The 18,816-nt window shown below is 47.7% G+C and overlaps 1 protein-coding gene across 1 annotated transcript in view; it reads right to left on the bottom strand.

Annotated features, from left to right (window-relative positions):
• rab27b (RAB27B, member RAS oncogene family) overlaps positions 1-12,421 on the bottom strand; it is a 211,585-nt gene extending 199,164 nt beyond the window's left edge. The window contains exon 1 of the mRNA XM_038790529.1: positions 12,238-12,421. The gene's annotated coding sequence lies outside the window, so the exon portion shown is untranslated. The remainder of the gene's footprint in view (positions 1-12,237) is intronic.
• Positions 12,422-18,816: the final 6,395 nt, after the last annotated feature.

The following is an 18,816-nucleotide window of genomic DNA, read 5'->3' as shown; positions in this document are numbered from 1 at the left end:
GAGGGAAGCGAGGGTCGAAATAGCTGGGGCCTTATCAGATATCTTTGCAGCATCCTTGAGCATGGGTGAGGTCCCGGAGGACTGGAGAATTGCTAATGTTGTCCCTTTGTTTAAGAAGGGTAGCAGGGATAATCCAGGGAATTATAGACCTGTGAGCTTGACGTCAGTGGTAGGCAAACTGTTGGAGAAGATACTGAGGGATAGGATCTATTCACATCTGGAAGAAAATAGACTTATCAGTGATAGACAGCATGGTTTTGTGCAGGGAAGGTCATGTCTTACAAACCTAATAGAATTCTTTGAGGAAGTGACAAAGTTAATTGATGAGGGAAGGGCTGTAGATGTCATATACATGGACTTTAGTAAGGCGTTTGATAAGGTTTCCCATGGCAGGTTGATGGAAAAAGTGAAGTCGTATGGGGTTCAGGGTGTACTAGCTAGATGGATAAAGATCTGGCTGGGCAACAGGAGAGTAGTGGTGGAAGGGAGTATCTCAAAATGGAGAAGGGTGACTAGTGGTGTTCCACAGGGATCCGTGCTCGGACCACTGTTGTTTGTGATCTACATAAATGGTCTGATTAGCAAGTTTGCAGATGATACTAAGATTGGTGGAGTTGCAGATAGCGAGGAGGACTGTCAGAGAATACAACAAAATATAGATAGATTGGAGAGTTGGGCAGAGAAATGGCAGATGGAGTTCAATCCAGGCAAATGCGAGGTGATGCATTTTGGAAGATCAAATTCAAGAGCGGACTATATGGTCAATGGAAGGGTCTTGGGGAAAATTGATGTACAGAAAGATCTGGGAGTTCAGGTCCATTGTACCCTGAAGGTGGCAACGCAGGTTGGTAGAGTGGTCAAGAAGGCATACAGCATGCTTGCCTTCATCGGACGGGGTATTGAGTACAAGAGTCGGTAGGTCATGTTACAGTTGTATAGGACTTTGGTTAGGCCGCATTTGGAATACTGCGTGCAGTTCTGGTCGCCACATTACCACAAGGATGTGGCTGCTTTGGAGAGGGTGCAGAGGAGGTTCACCAACATGTTGCCTGGTATGGAGGGTGCTAGCTATGAAGAAAGGTTGAGTAGATTAGGATTGTTTTCGTTGGAAAGACGGAGGTTCAGGGGGGACCTGATTGAGGTCTACAAAATTATGAAAGGTATGGACAGGGTGGATAGCAACAAGCTTTTCCCAAGTGTGGGGGTGTCAGTTACAAGGGGTCACGATTTCAAGGTGAGAGGGGGAAAGTTTAAGGGAGATGTGCGTGGAAAGTTTTTTACGCAGAGGGTGGTGGGTGCCTGGAACGCTTTACCAGCGGAGGTGGTAGAGGCGGGCACGATAGCATAATTTAAGAGGCATCTGGACAGGTATATAAACGGACGGGAACAGAGGGAAGTAGACCTTGGAAAATAGGAGACAGGTTTAGATAAAGGATCTGGATCGGCGCAGGCTGGGAGGGCTGAAGGGCCTGTTCCTGTGCTGTAATTTTCTTTGTTCTTTGTTCTGCCTGATGGAAGGGTCTGGAAGAAGGCAATGCCTGGGTGGGAGGGGTCTCTGAGAATGCTGTCTGCCTTCCTGAGGCAGCCGGAGGTGTAGACAGAATCAATGTGGAGGTGGCAAGCTCGTGTGATGCGTTGGGCTGAGTTCACCACAGTCTGCAGTTTCCTGCGGTCATGGACCGAACAGTCGCCATATCAGGCTGTGATGCAGCTGGATAAGATGCTCTCTATTGCACATCTGTAGAACTTTGTGAGAGCCAATGGAGATTTGCAAAATTTCTTTAGCTTCTGTAGGAAGTAGAGATGTTGTTGGGCTTTCTTGACTTTTGCATCAACATGAGTGGACCAGGACAGAATGTTGGTGATGGTAACCCCCAGGATCTTGAAGCTATCGATCATCTCTACTTCAGAGCCATTGATGCAGACGGGAGTGGGTGTCGTGCTACGCTTCCTGAAGTTGATCAGTTCCTTGTTATTTCCAACATTTAGAAAGAAGTTGTTTTCGGTACACCATGCAACCAAGTGATTTATCTCCCTCCTGTAGCCTGATTCGTCGTTGTATTATTAATGTGGCATTTCCAAATTTCCCTCCCTACCTCCAAATCTGCCTATCATGAGGTTGATAGGATTCCACTCACAGTATTGTTGTATGGGGACTTCCAAGATTTTGATGCAGCATTTAAGTAATTTGATACCACTAAGTGGCATGCAAAGTCATTATAGAATACAGTTATGAATATATTACATTGAAACAGGACAGGAGTAACATACAGGCCAGATGAGGTAATGCTAACAGATTTTCTTCATTTCGGAAACTTAGTGAATTGGTATGCTTTTATTACCATCCAGCAGCTTTTGGTTATTTTTACTGATGGCATTACAGCTTTATGTTATTAAACTAATTTCATATTTGCATTTTCCGAAAGGTTTGAGTTCTGGTTTGGAGGATTACCAATCCAGCAACATAACTACTACACAATCATATCATGTGCCTTACACATCACAATGTCCCACAATTTAAATACAATGAATTACTTTGAAGTGCAGCTAGCCCTTATGAAGAGTACAGCAGCCATTCTGAGCATAGAATAGTCTTTCTAACAGTGGTGAGGTGAATGACTATGTGATATTTTTCCATGGTGCTGTTTGTGGGTGAGCCAGAACACTGAGTGAACTCGCTACTGATGGATTCTTAATGTCTATGCAAATCACTGGAGCAGTCAAGGTCTCAGTTCAAAATTACATTTGAAGAAAAACACCTCTGCTGAAGCACCATTCCTTCAATGCTGCACTACATCCATCTAGAACAGGGGTGGGCAAACTTTTCCGTGCAAGGGCCACATTCAGAAATTCACAATTCACAAAGGGCCGCATAGTATATTAAGTAAAATAATTACTTCACCCGGTTATGATTTTGGGCGCCTCATATAGAACATAGAACAGTACAGCACAGAACAGGCCCTTCGGCCCTCGACGTTGTGCTGAGCAATGATCACCCTACTCAAGTCAACGTATCCACCATATACCAGTAAGTAACCCAAAAGCCCCCCCCCCCCCATTAACCTTTTAAAAAAAAAATTTATTTAAAAAAAAAAAAAAAAAATTTTTTTTTAATTAATTTTTTTTTAATGACTTGGTGGGCCGCAGAAATACCTTTGGCGGGCCGCATGCGGCCCGCGGGCCGTAGTTTGCCCACCCCTGATCTAGAATATATGTTCAAGTCCTGGAGCAACGAAATGCGCGTACATTTTTCCCTTTAGGGGCAAGTTCATTTTGCAACAACTGATTTGCAGTAGCCTGCAATGATCTGGACAGGAGCTTCCCAATACCACCTGTTGCTGCTCACAGAACGATCTCCTCCTCTTGCCTACATTTCATAAAATCATAGAATTCCTACAGTGCAGAAGGAGGCCATTCGGCCCATTAAGTCTGTACCAACCCTCCGAAAGCGCACCCTAACTAGGCCCAGAACCCCACCCTATCCTAACCCAGTAACCCTACCTTAACCCCACCCAACCTTTTAGACAATTTAGCACAGTCAATCTTTGGACATTGGGAGGAAACCGGAGCACCCGGAAGATACACATGCAGACACAGGGAGAAAGTGCAAACTCCACACTGACAGTCACCCAGACCAGAATTAAACCCGGGTCCCTGGCGTGGTGAGGTAGCAGTGCTAACCACTGTGTCACCGTGCTGCTTTTTCTTCTGCCTTAAGTTGTCTTGTGCATCTTCAAAGCCTTTCAAAGGGCCACACATTAATCCACTTCCATTCATCTTGCAGGAAGATCTGGCAAATGCAATAGGAAGACTTTAGGAACAGGAGGATGTTGGTACAATGCAAAGTCTGACATCAATCACCATGGCAGAGAGAGATAGCAGACTGCATTATGGATAGCAAAGATGACGGTCATTCTTCAATGAATTCCTGCTAAAGAGCATTGACGACTGATAGATGTTGGAACCTCCATCTTCTTTGTCACCTTTTGTGTCATCAGTGTCATCTAAGTCATCATTATGTAGGTCTTCATTCAATTGTAGCTCCATATAAAGTCCCTGCAGCCTACAGGAAAATAGTAAGAAGTCTTACAACACCAGGTTAAAGTCCAACAGGTTTGTTTCAAACACGAGCTTTCGGAGCACGGCTCCTTCTTCAGGTGAATGGAAAGGCTTGTTCCAGAAATGTTTATATAGACACAGTCAGAGATGCCCCGGAATGCGAGCACCTGCAGGCAATCAAATCATCAAAGATGCAGAGAGAGAGGTAACTCCAGGTTAAAGAGGTGTGAATTGTCCCAAGCCAGTTCAGTCGGTAGGCCTCTGCAAGTCCAGGCTTGTTGGTGGGGGCCGAATGTAATGCGACATGAATCCCAGATCCCGGTTGAGTCCGCATTCATGCGTGCGGAACTTAGCTATAAGTTTTTGCTCAGCAATTTTGCGTTGTCGCGTCTCCTGAAGGCCTCCTTGTAGAATGCTGACCCGGAGATCAGAGGCTGAATGTCCTTGACTGCTGAAGTGTTCCCCAACTGGAAGGGAACAGTCCTGCCTGTTGATAGTCGCACGATGCCCGTTTATTCGTTGTCGCAGTGTCTGCATGGTCTCGCCAATGTACCACGCTTCGGGACATCCTTTCCTGCAGCGTATGAGGTAGACTACATTGGTCGAGTCGCACGAGTATGCGCCGCGTACCTGGTGGGTGGTGTTTCCACGTGTAATGGTGGTGTCCATGTCGATGATCTGGCATGTCTTGCAGAGATTACCCTGGCAGGGTTTTGTGGTGTTGTGGTTGCTGTTCTGAAGGCTGGGTAATTTGCTGCAAACAATGGTTTGTTTGAGGTTGCGCGGTTGTTTGAAGGCCAGTAGTGGGGGTGTGGGGATGACCTTGGCAAGATGTCCATCCTCGCTGATGATGTGTTGGAGGCTGCGAAGAAGATGTCGTAGTTTCTCCGCCCCAGGAAAGTACTGGACGACGAAGGGTACTCTGTCAGTGGTGTCCCGTGTTTGTCTTCTTAGGAGGTCGGTGCGGTTTTTTGCTGTGGCGCGGTGGAACTGTCGATCAATGAGTCGAGCGCCATATCCCGTTCGTACGAGGGCATCTTTCAGCATCTGTAGGTGTCTGTTGCGCTTCATTCTAGACCACAACGTCTTCACCTTCGACAACAAATTCTTCATCCAGACGCACGGAACAGCCATGGGGACCAAATTTGCACCTCAATATGCCAACATCTTCATGCACAAGTTTGAACAGGACTTCCTCACCACACAGGACTTTCAACCGATGCTATACACCAGATACATCGATGACATTTTTTTCCTTTGGACCCACGGCGAGACATCACTGAAACGACTACACGATGACATCAATAAGTTCCATCCCACCATCAAACTCACCATGGACTATTCTCCAAATTCAGTTCCATTCTTGGACACACTCGTCTCCATCAAGGACGGTCACCTCAGCACCTCGCTTTACCGCAAGCCCACAGATAATCTCACGATGCTCCACTTCTCCAGCTTTCACCCGAAACACATTAAAGAAGCCATCCCCTATGGACAAGCCCTCCGTATACACAGGATCTGCTCAGACAAGGAGGAGCGCAACAGACACCTACAGATGCTGAAAGATGCCCTCGTACGAACGGGATATGGCGCTCGACTCATTGATCGACAGTTCCACCGCGCCACAGCAAAAAACCGCACCGACCTCCTCAGAAGACAAACACGGGACACCACTGACAGAGTACCCTTCGTCGTCCAGTACTTTCCTGGGGCGGAGAAACTACGACATCTTCTTCGCAGCCTCCAACACATCATCAGCGAGGATGGACATCTTGCCAAGGTCATCCCCACACCCCCACTACTGGCCTTCAAACAACCGCGCAACCTCAAACAAACCATTGTTTGCAGCAAATTACCCAGCCTTCAGAACAGCAACCACAACACCACAAAACCCTGCCAGGGTAATCTCTGCAAGACATGCCAGATCATCGACATGGACACCACCATTACACGTGGAAACACCACCCACCAGGTACGCGGCGCATACTCGTGCGACTCGACCAATGTAGTCTACCTCATACGCTGCAGGAAAGGATGTCCCGAAGCGTGGTACATTGGCGAGACCATGCAGACACTGCGACAACGAATAAACGGGCATCGTGCGACTATCAACAGGCAGGACTGTTCCCTTCCAGTTGGGGAACACTTCAGCAGTCAAGGACATTCAGCCTCTGATCTCCGGGTCAGCATTCTACACGGAGGCCTTCAGGAGACGCGACAACGCAAAATTGCTGAGCAAAAACTTATAGCTAAGTTCCGCACGCATGAATGCGGACTCAACCGGGATCTGGGATTCATGTCGCATTACATTCGGCCCCCACCAACAAGCCTGGACTTGCAGAGGCCTACCGACTGAACTGGCTTGGGACAATTCACACCTCTTTAACCTGGAGTTACCTCTCTCTCTGCATCTTTGATGATTTGATTGCCTGCAGGTGCTCGCATTCCGGGGCATCTCTGACTGTGTCTATATAAACATTTCTGGAACAAGCCTTTCCATTCACCTGAAGAAGGAGCCGTGCTCCGAAAGCTCGTGTTTGAAACAAACCTGTTGGACTTTAACCTGGTGTTGTAAGACTTCTTACTGTGCTCACCCCAGTCCAACGCCGGCATCTCCACATTACAGGAAAATAGGCACAGATGTGCAAATGCTCTGTTGATTACAAGGAAGTGAAAGGCCTTACAATTTAAAAGCATTGTGATCATCTAAAGGAGCCTACAAGGCGATATGGGTGCAAACAATAGCATCTTGGATTTGGGGGAAGGTTGCAAACTGTTCTAACTTCAGAACCCAAGACTGTTGTTTATGGCTGTACACAAGGAACATAGTCAGAATCTTACCAGCCCACAGAGGCAACTGTGGAGGTTAAGGGGGTGTCAAATTGCCGAAGGTCACCTAAAAAGAAAACCAATAAAGTTTGGAAACAATAGAGACCTGTAAAGCTTGTCTGAATAGATCTTGTTTACCTCAAAATGGAACTCCAGTATTACTGGTCATAATATTATTGATTTTTATTGGGATTTGACAATTTTGAACTGATCTTATCTTCCAGGAGGCAGAGTCCCTTTGGCAGCAAATGCCTGTCTGGCTTCCAATAAATGTACTTCAAAGGGCAATTCGGCCCTATTTTTGAACATAGCTGGAGTCTTGAAGGCAGCACTCAACCACAACTCATCCCACACCAGCCTTGGAGATACCCAGCTCAACACAACAAAGCCTATCATATCAGACACCTTCTGATCAACTCAACTCCCCTCCCCTCCAGCCCTGAGCAACATCCCCCCCCCCCCCCCCCCTCCCCCCCACTACCACCAAACCTTGCATAAGCCTCTTGGCGGGTGAGAAGTGGGAAGCTGGAGCCTATTTATTTTGACGCTGTTGAAGTTGCTTACTGGCAGTAAATGGCAAGGCTACTCTCTGCCCGTATTGCAGTTTTGACTCTTTGGTGATCAAACCATAAAGGTGAATGTTGCCAATGTCCAGATGCATTTAACATTTCATCTGCTCCACGGACTCAAATGGTGGTTGCAGTGCCTCCCTGTCATTCCATCAGCCTGGTTGCTCAGCAGCACTCCCACTGATCCCACAATGGGATTTTTCCGTTGGAGTGGGCTGTAACATTCTGCACTCCCATCTCGAGAAACACACCCGCTATCCTTAATTGGACAGCAAAGGCAGAGACAGATTCCTGATTGGCCATTTCATGATTGCCTGTGTCGGCATCCCTCTGACCCATGTGGGATCTGTACCCAGTACTGGATCCAACACTTAAATATGTTCAGAGGAGAAAATTCCACCTATGATACCAGTCAACTGCTGAACTGCAGAGACTCTAGTGTTTCCAAGCCCCTGGCAAATAAGTAAAATCTTACCTTCTGGGCTTGTTGTTGGCTTGGTTACCAGCATGTAGAACATAGAACATAGAACATACAGTGCAGACACATGGCTGATTAAATGTAATGAACAGTAAAATGATGAGAAAAATGTCAACTAAATGGTACAAGAGGGGCCCTGGGGAGAGGATGATGGTGGTCATATAGACAAACTTTGGATGGTGACAAAACAAGTTGAGAAGGCTGTTAAAAAGGACACAGATAGAGACAGAGGCCGGGATTCTCCCCTACACGGCGGGGCGGGGGGTCCCGGCGTTGTGGAGTGGCAATAACCACTCTGGCGTCGGTCCTCCCCAAGGAATTCTCCGCACCTTTAGGGGCTAGGCCCCCGCCGGAGTGGTTTCCGCTCCGCCAGCCGGCGCGAACGGCCTTCGCCGGCCGGCGGAAGTCCGCGCATGCGCCGGAGTGTCAGCGGCTGCTGACGTCATCCTGGCGCATGCGCGGGGGAGGGGGTCTCTTCCGCCTCTGCCATGGTGGAGACCATGGTAGAGGTGGAAGAAAAAGAGTGCCCCCACAGTACAGGCCCGCCTGCCGTATCGGTGGGCCCCGATCGCGGGCCAGGCCACCGTGGGGGCACCCCCCGGGGCCAGATCGCCCCGTGCCCCACCCAGGACCCCAGCGCCCACCCACGCCACCAATCCCGCCGGCACCAGATGTGCTTTGATTCCCGCTGGCAGGAAAGGATTGTCAGCGGCGGGACTTCGGCCCATCGCGGGCTGGACAATCGCCGTGGGGGGCCCGCCGACCGACGCGGCACGATTCCCGCCCCCGCCAATTCCCGGGTGGCAGAGAATTCGGGCCACAGTGGGGGGTCGGAGAATTCCGCCCATAGAGTACAAAAGCAAACAAGTTATGCTAAGCATCTAGAAATCACTGATTTGGCCTCAGCGAGATTGATGTGTTCATTTCTGACATCATACTTTCGCAATTATTTCAAAGTCTTGCAGAGGGTGCAGAGAAGATTTAGCAGCAGAATACGAGGGATGAAGGACTTTAGTTATGTGGGGAGACTAAAATTGTAGGGGGTTTGATAGACTAGATATGGGTCGGGATTGTCCATTGTCCGACGCTGAAAGTGCGAACCCCGATTGGGCGGAGAATAGGTTCCGAGACCAAAATCACAATGGGTGCCGATTTGGCGCCAAATCACAATTCTCCATCATCCCGACAGCGGCGTCAATCCGGAATGCATGTACAGTACACACCATTTGCAAGTCATTAGCAGGCCCACCCGGTATTCTCCGTGGCCTCCGCGATTCTCCGCCTCCGATGGGCCGAGTTCCCGACTGCGTGGTACACTTGTGCTTTTAAAAATCATGAAACCGGTGTCGTGGCTGCTGAGGGAGAGAGAGAGGGTGCGGAAACTGTCCAATAGTTTGCTGACAGTTGTACCACTTGCCAGGGGGCTTTTTCCAGGGCTGGGGGGGTAGACGCAGGGGGATGGCCAGGAGGTGGGCTGTGGGGTCGAGGGCGCGCTCCATCACAACCAGTGCCATCTTGTTGGCTGGGCTGAGTGTGTGTGGGATTGTAATATGTGCGGCTGCAGCTCGTCAGCCTCCCGAGTGTCAATCACGGACCTGGAAAATCCCACCCTGTTTTTCATTGGAATCGATTGTGTTCCACGGGTGGCGCCGATGCTAGCCCCTCCACAGTCTGAATCGATGCAGGTTCGGTGCCAGTTTTGCTGTCGGTAAAGTCCACAAATTCTGCCCCTGCATCAACACTTAGTCTCAGAAATGAAGTGTCCCACCCATTAAGTTGCAGAAGTGAGATGAGAGTAACTTTGCAATCAAGGTGGATTTTGACCGAATGTAGTGAGTACCAGCGGTGCCTCAGTTTATAGCATTCTCACTGTGGTAGTATGACTAGAGGTACTACGGTACCTGGGAGTGTGAGCTACCATTGGTGGAGAAGGCTCGCTGCTCATTGGCCCCAAGTGTTTGCATTTCATTGGTCGGAATGTAAGGTAGCTCCGCCCAGTGAGGCGGGGTATAAGAACCCGTGTTTCCCAGCAGCCGGCCTCATTCTGTACTCGAGCTGCTGGGAAAACATCTTGTTGATTAAAGCCTTCAATTCGGACTACATCCTCGTTTCAGTAGTTATTGATTGCGCATCACTCACATTTAACTTGCAAGGGTCTGGGTTCAAGTACCATTACAGAGGTTGAGGTCAAAAATAAAAGCTGACACTCCAGTGCAATACTGAGGGAGCACTGCACTGTTGGAGGTGCCGTCTTCCCCGTGAAATGCTAAACCAAGGCTACATCAACCCCCTTAGGGTGAATGTGAACACATCCAATGGCACTATCTTGCAGAAAAGCAGGGATGTCCCGGTCAATATCTATCCATCAATCACAATCAGAAGTCAGATTATCTGGTCATTACCATGTTGCTATTTCCATAGAATCCCTACAGTGCAGAAGGAGGCCATTCTTGTGGGTGTGTGCATATTGGTTGCCATATTACCTACATTACAACAGTCACTGCACTTCAATATGTATTTGATTGGCAGTAAAAGTGATCATGAAAATGCTATACAATTGCAAGTCTTTCTTTTAACAAGCAGCCCTAGAAAAATTGAAGTCAATGTAAATTAGAGCAAAGATCTCCGCTGGCTGGAGTCATCCAAGCACAAGGAAAGTGGTTATGGTTGTTAGAGGCCTACCATCTCATTCCCAGGATATTGCTACAGGATAATGTCCTAGGCCCAACCATCTTCAGCTGCTTCATTAATGACCTTCCTTCCACTATACAGTCAGAAGTGGGGATGCTCACTGATGATTGTACAAATGTTCAGCACCATTCCCGACTCTCAGATACTGTCCATGTCCAAATGCAGTGAGACCTGGGCAACATTCTGACTTGCACTGATAACTGGCATGCAACGTTTGCATCACACAAGTGCCAGGCAATGAACATCTCCAACAAAATAGAATCTAACCATCACCCTTTGACATTCAGTGACATCACCATCGCTGAATTTGCCACTATTAACATCCTGGGGGTTACCATCGACCAGAAACTGAACTGGACTAGCCATATAAAAACTGTGGCTACAAGAGCCGGTCAGTTGCTGGGAATCTGCAGCAAGTAACTCACCTCCTGTCCAATATCTACAAGGCACAAATCAGGAGTGTAATGGAATTCTCCCCACTTGCCCGGATGAGTGCAGCTCCAACAACACTCAAGAAGCTCAACACGACCCAAGCAAAGCAGCCTCGCTTGATTGGCACCACATCCACCAGCTTCAACATTTACTCATTTTACCACCAACACCCAGTGGCAGAAACAGTCCATCTACAAGGTGCACTGCAGCAGCTCCCCAAGGCTTCTTCAGCTCCTTCAAAACCTGCAATCTCTGTCATCTAGAGGGAACAGTGTATCGGGTACATGGGAACACCACCACCTGCAAGTTCCCCTCCCAACCACACACCATCCTGACTTGAAAAATATTGCCGTTCCTTCACTGTCACTGGGTCTGTGTCATTGTCACTGTGCTGTTCCTTCCTAACTGCACAGTGGGTGTATCTACACCACATGGACTGCAGCGGTTCAAGAAGGACAGGGGCAAAGAGGGATGGGCAGCAGAATGCTGGCTTAGCCAGTGACACTCCCATCCTGTGAATTAAAATACTTCAGCAACCCTTATATATACACTCGAAATTCCTAATCCTTAACCGTTGCCAACATTATTGCCTGCATTACAACTGTGACTACAATTCAAAAGCATTTCAAGGTAAATCTGAAAAGTGCCTCCGGGAGGTCCAGAAAGGCGCTATATCAATGCCAACTGCTTCTTCCACCTCTCTGGACTTGGGTAAGTTTACAAATACACACATGCTCGTTACTCGTCAGTGAGTGGATCTTTTTTCTCACTAGTTTAATTTGGAATCTAATAATGATGGTGATTCTCTCTGAGACCGCTCATGAAAAAGTGACACACCGCAGTCTTCAGCTGGGAAGACCAAGGCAACAGTAACTTTAGAAAGGATTGGACAGCGAACAGTTCCTCACAGCGAGCTGGAATATCCAGGAAAAAACGCGAGTTCAGACAAATAAACACGATTAAGGAGAATCTCAACAAATCGTGGTGGCAAATGCATCATAACTTGTGCAGCGATCTCATTGCTGTACTATACACTAAAATGCAAAAAAAAAGTCTCATTGAAAAATAAGCTTAGAAGGAACCTTTATTTTTTATTTAAAGCCCCATAGCAAAGCCCATAAAGGAAAATAATGTTAATACATTATTTAGCGGAAATACAGTACACAAATATCTACTTACTTCAGACGGCTGTACAGCTGATGGGTTAGCCTTCTTCAACAACAACAAAAAAAAACAAATAACTAGTCCATTCCTTTGCTGGGCTTCACCACTGATCTGATCACACACGATTGTGAGGTTTTCATCCAGCTTTCGTACGGTTTGATGCCACAGAGAGGGGGGGGGGAGGGGGGTTGCTGACAGTCTCCTGGCCCGGGTCCAGTCACTTAAGAGTCAAAACATCTCAACACCAAACGGGAGTAGCAGAGGGCGATCTCTTGCCAGAATCCGCCTTCTCCGCCTCCTGATGGTCCTGGGGACTGTTCGCAGCAGCCCAGCGCTGGTGATAAGCTCCTCCATCCTGGAGATGGAGCAAACTCCCGGGACCCTCAGGTCCTAACGCTGCTGCAGTTCCAGCAGCAACAGCAACACAGCCTTCGCCGCCACACCAAATAGCTTTTCTGTGGCAATTCCTCAAACTGGTAAATGGGAGATCGAAAAATAAATGAACGCAGTGATTTTATTTTGTGCAGTCCGGAGAGAAAAGAACACTGTCTAAGAAGAATCTGTTTTTGCACTAAACTTGTAAGCAATTGGTAGGACGCTCCATATTGATGAATGGTTTCATTGATAAGGGACAACGGAGGTATTTATAATCACGTAGCAATAGTACAGAGCAATTAGGCAAAAGGTATTGCCCAATTGTCTAGATAGAGACACAATTCGGCCTCTTCCCCGTGTCCTTCTTACTCTACCATGCCATGGATTCTGATTTTTCCTGTTTGTATTCTCAGCCGTTGTATTTGATCACTGTCTATCTAAAGTGGCTGGTTTAGCACACTGGGCTAAATCGCTGGCTTTTAAAGCAGACCAAGGCAGGCCAGCAGCGCGGTTCAATTCCCGTAGCAGCCTCCCCGAACAGGCACCGGAATGTGGCGACTAGGGGCTTTTCACAGTAACTTCATTGAAGCCTACTCGTGACAATAAGTGATTTTCATTTTTCAAGTTCAGCAATTTTGCCATCTCGTCTTTCTTTTATTATCCTTGCTTTGCTTGCAAACCCATTTAATTCATGCGCTAACCTGACTTTGGATTGTGTCAACATTGTAATCTCGCCCATGTGCCCATATTTCCCTTTACCAGCCCACATAGTGTGATCAATTGGCCAAGAGCCCTGCCAATGTGGTCAAATGAAATGAAAATCACATATTGTCACAAGTAGGCTTCAAATGAAGCTACTGTGAAAGCCCCTAGTTGCCACATTCCGGCGCCTGTTCAGGGAGGCTGATACGGGAATCGAACCGTGCTGCTGGCTTGCCTTGGTCTGCTTTTAAAGCCAGTGATTTTGCCCTGTGCTAAACCAGCCCCTATGAGGAGGTTAGTGATTGATCCCCACCTTGAGATCTCAGAGGGCCAGAGAAGCTTCTGGTCTCCATGGTTTCAATTGAATGCCAGTTTCAAATAGTGAAGACTACAGGACAATGTATTCCATTATTCCATTTATTGGGTGAAAACCATAGCTACCTAGTTTCGGACAGGGGGTGGAGAATTTATAGTCAGCTGTGGCAGACTTTCCAAACCCCTCAGTATGGGTGATCCAATTTAATAACCACCCAACAAACTCGCATTATGATTAAGTCGGAAGGTCAGATTATTCACATTCAAACCTGTGTGAGTGGGGATTGTTCGCAACCACACAAACGCAACATACATTATGGCAGACAGAAAAGAGGAAGATTTACAACTATGGGCAACAACCGGAAAAGAACCTCAGAAATGAATATTAGTTCACATGATTTCCAGAGTCCAAAAAGTCAGTGGTTCAGAGGGAGTCTCCTTTGTGGTGGAGTTCAGCACAGATGAGTTCTTGGTAAGAGGCAACAACATAAAAATCCTTGAAACAAATGATGGGCTTTCTGTGCTTAGGCCGCTTGGCAGGAGATCGTAGAATCATAGAAATTACAGTGCAGAAGGAGGCCGTTCGGCCAATCGAAAATGCACTGGCTCTTGGAAAGAGCACCCAACTTAAGCCCACGCCTCCATCCTATCCCTGTAACCCAGTAACCCCACCTAGCCTTTTTTGGACACTAAGGGCAATTTATCACGGCCAATCCACCTAACTTGGACATCTTTGAACTGTGGGAGGAAACCGGAGCACCCGGAGGAAACCCACACAGACACAGGAAGAACGTGCAGACTCCACACAGACATTGACCCAAGCCGGGAATCGAACCTGGGACCCTGGAGCTGTGAAGCAAATGTGATAACCCCCGTGCTACCGTGCTGCATGGCAGGAGATGCTCAGGGGCATTTAAAATAAGCCAGGCTTCGAGGCGTTGAGAGATGGTGGCTGGCTGCTTTGTCAGCCGGGAGCTGCTGGAGCTCTTTCCAGTTGACGTTAAAGCAGCAGACTCACTTGTGAACCTTGAAATGCAATATTAAAATGATCCAAAAGTCTAGCTTTGACAAAGAGTCATACAGACTTGAAACGCTATCTCCTTTCTCTCTCCACAGATGCAGTCAGACCTGCTGTGATTGCCCAGTATTTTCTGTTTTTGTTCCAGATTCCAGCATTCACAGTAATTTGCTTTTACAAAAGTCTAGCAGCATGAGGTCATGTGACGTGGCCCTTTAAATGTTAATAGAAGCATAGAAAATAGGTGCATGAGTTGGCCATTTGGCTCTTTGAGCCTTCACTACCATTCAATATGATCATGTCAATTCAGTATCCCAGTCTCACTTTCTCTCCATACCCCTTGATCCCTTTATCCACAAGGGCTACGTCCAGCTCCCTGTTGAATGTATCCAACGAACTGGCTCCAACAGCTTTCTGTGGGAGAGAATTCCACAAGTTCACAACTCTCTGAGAGAAGTTCTTCCTCATCTTAGTCCTGAATGACTTGCCTTTATTTTTGGTGACTAGTGACTCCCTAGTTCCGCACGTCCCCAACATCGGAAACATTCTTTCCACATCTACCCTGTCCTGTCCCATCACAATTTTATGTTTCTATGAGATTCCCTCTCATTCTGCTAAACTCCAGTGAGTGCAAGCCCAGTCAATCCAATCTTTCTTCATATGTCTGTCCTGCCATCCCAGGATTTCATCTGGTGAACCTTCGCTGTACACCCTCAATATAGCAAGATTATCCTTTCTCAAACTAGGAGACCAAAACTGCACAAAATTCAGACAACACTCAAGGTGTGGCCTCACTGAGGCCCTGTATAACTGCAGCAAGACATCCCTATTCTTATACTCAAATCATTTTGCTATAAAGGCCAGCATGCCATTAGCTTTCCTCACCGCCAGCTGTACCTGCATGCCAAACTTCAGCGACTGTTCCACCATGACACCCAGGTTTTGTTGCACTTCCCCATTTCCTAAACTGCCACCAATCAGATAGTAATCTGCCTTCCTGTTTTTGCCACCAAAGTGGATAACATCAGATTTACCCACATTTTTATTGCATATGTTAAGTATATTTCCACTCAGCCAACCTGTCCAAGTCACCCTGCTGCCTTGCAACCAGTTTCTATGCTACTGACTAAAATCCATTGTTTCCCTCAGGAGTGAAATGGTGGCTGTTGGCACTTATTGGGGCATAACGATATCTCTGTGCTTGTTATCGCCCTGGCTGGGGGGCATCGGTTCATCTGTGAGTTGTCGATTTTTGTGATTAGGATGTGACATACAATGGGGTATGAGATTCCACTAGGATGGGAGTGGGACTCTTCTGTTCTTGTAACCTCTGATGGAACTTACTAGAACAGATGGTCAATCTTGTTAGTCATGTGACCTTTAGCAGCCATTTTGTGGTTCAGATGAAGTCCATTTTAAAAACAACAAAATAGAATATAATCATCATATGGACAGTTCTGATTTCCTCCCAAAACTTATTGAAATAACACTGGTATGATTTTCTTTTTCAATGTTTAGTAAAGTTCTGAACTCTTGATTCATTGGTTTACGAAAGACTTGGCAGAATGCTAAGGGCATGCCATTTAGAGCTATGAAGTGACATAGTGGTATTGTTTGAATCCCACCAGGGCAGTTGGTGGAATTTGAATTCAATACAACATGTGGAATTAAAAGTCTAATGATGACAATCAAACCATTGTTGATTGCCGTTAAAAACCCATCTGGGGGCAGCACGGTGGCGCAGTGGTTAGCACTGCAGCCTCATGGCGCCAAGTTCGATCCCGGCTCTGGGTCACTGACCATGTGGAGTTTGCACATTCTCCCCGCGTCTGTGTGGGTTTCGCCCCCACAACCCAAAGATGTGCAGGGTAGGTGGTTTGGCCATGCTAAATTACCCCTTAATTGGAAAAATGAATTGGGTACTTTAAATTTAAAAAAAACCCAGCTGGTTCACTAATGCCCTTTAGGAAAGGAAACTTGCCACCTTTATCTGGCCTGGCCCTCATGTGACTCCAAACCCACAGCAATGTGGTTGACACGTAAGTGCCCTTAGGGAAAGGGCAATAAATTCTGGCCCAGCCAATGATGCCCACATCCCAGGAACGAATAATAAAAAACAATTGTGCCCTATTTATGATGATTCACATGGGAATTATTCACCATTACACTTATTTACAGATTCTTTCCAATATATCTCTTGTTCTGTGTTCACATTTGTCCCTTACACTCTCTGAATTGCACAGTTTTAAAAACACCGTGCCAGGAAAGGCAGGCATCACAGATAGTGGACGGGATTCTCTCAGCTCAAGTCAGGTCGGAGAATCGCCGGGCCGGGCGTGATTCACGTGACGCCGCCCCAATACCGGTCCGCCGATTCTCCAGTCACTGGAGAATCGGCGCCATTGGTACCGGCGTAGTCGGCACGGAGCAGGTCGGGGGCCGCTCTACACGGACCCCACGCCAATTCTCTGCCCGGGATGGGCCGATTGGCCACCCAACAAAGCCCTAGTCCCACCGGCGCCGTTCACATCTGGTCTTACCCGGTGGGACATCGGCGTCTATCCTGTCAGGGGCGACCTGGTTGTGGGGGGAGGGGGGGTCTGACTCCGGGGGGGGGGGGGGGGGGGGGCTCCACCGTGACCTGGCCCGCAATCGGGGCCTCTCGTGGTGGGGGCCTCTTTTGCTCTGCGCCGGCCCCTGTAGCCCTACACCATGTTGCGTCGGGGCCGGCGCCGAGAAGGAAGCTACTGCTTATGCGCCTGCGAATTTGTGCTGGTCGCAATGTGCATGCACGCATTTGCGCCGGTAACAGAGTGCCTGCGCAGACCCGCGGCGCCCATCTGACGTCGGTATCGGCAGCTCGAGCAGCGTGGGTCGCTCCAGTGCCGTGCTCGCCTCCTGGACGGCAGAGGATCGCTACATTTAGCGGTCCGATGATCGCCCTCGTTAAACTCTCCCGTTTTTACAACGGCGTGAACACTCTGCCTTCAGGTGGGAGAACTGGGCGGGATTTACTGGGCGGGATTGCCCAGTATTCTTGGGATGAAGTCTGACTACTTACTGGGAATGCAGAATTCCATTATCAATCTTTTGGACCTCTGCTTTTAAGTGTGAATACTTTCCCTGACAAATCAGTTTTCTGTATCAGATTGATCAGCCTCCAACCAGAGACTGCACTCATGCAATGCATGTGATTCTGATACATAACTTTGTCATTACCAATTACGCTCCTATTGTTCAGTGTTACTTTAGTGCTAATCTCATTAATAAAAGTCAGGCATGTCTTTCCTGCATTGGCAAAATATACAATTAACAAAGGATGTTCTTCAAATGTGTTAAGTAACAAAATGCCTGCAACAAACAGCAATACTGCACAGGAACGAGACATGACTCATGCTGCAGGGCGCTGAAGTTAAAAAGAGATAAAGTAATTCAGAAACCGTGGTGGCTGGTGTTCTTTTTGGTAAGTGAGGCACACGCTGTATAACCAAGCTAGCTTGTCACCATGGTGACAGGCCCTTCAAGCATCTGCAGCATCTTTGGCTGCACACATTGCAAAGCAGGAACGGAGACCCCGTAACCCGCAGAGAAGCTCAAAAGGATTGTGGGAGTATAGGGTGGGGGTGTCCTGCCTGTCAAGGGTGAGGGGTGGGGGGGATACTCCGAAAATAATGCCATTTGAACAAAAGGTTTTTCCGCTGCAAGTTGCAGGTTTGCGCCTGGAATATTCTAAAACAATATTTCTTTTTCATGTTTAAGCCATTCTGCAGTCAGTGCACGTCTGACAATTCTCGGGGAGTCTGTGCCTGACCGTCCTCACCTAACGAACCGCCTTTGTCAGAGAGGAATAGCTTGGTGTTGCCAAAGATATGAAGCTTTGCAGCAGGAGGCAGCGAAGTGGGAGCAGAGTGTTTCCCATTTTTAATTTCCTTTCAGAGGATGAATTAGAGCTGCGCACCATGTGATGTAGAACCATGGAACCACAGAAAAGAAACAGCACAGAAGGGGCCATTCGGCCTATCTTGTCAATGTCGACCCAAAGACACCCAGGTACTCCTTCTAATCCCATCTTCCTGCACGCGGGCTATAGCGCTGGGTTTACAGCACTTAAGGTGCAGATCCAGGTACTTTTTAAAAGAGTTTCGGGTCTCTGTCTCCACCATCAACTCAGGCAGTGAATTCCA

Source organism: Scyliorhinus canicula, chromosome 3 (genome assembly GCF_902713615.1).
Source record: "Scyliorhinus canicula chromosome 3, sScyCan1.1, whole genome shotgun sequence".
In the NCBI taxonomy this organism is placed as follows: domain Eukaryota; kingdom Metazoa; phylum Chordata; class Chondrichthyes; order Carcharhiniformes; family Scyliorhinidae; genus Scyliorhinus; species Scyliorhinus canicula.
This window is presented reverse-complemented; position numbering and strand designations above follow the sequence as displayed.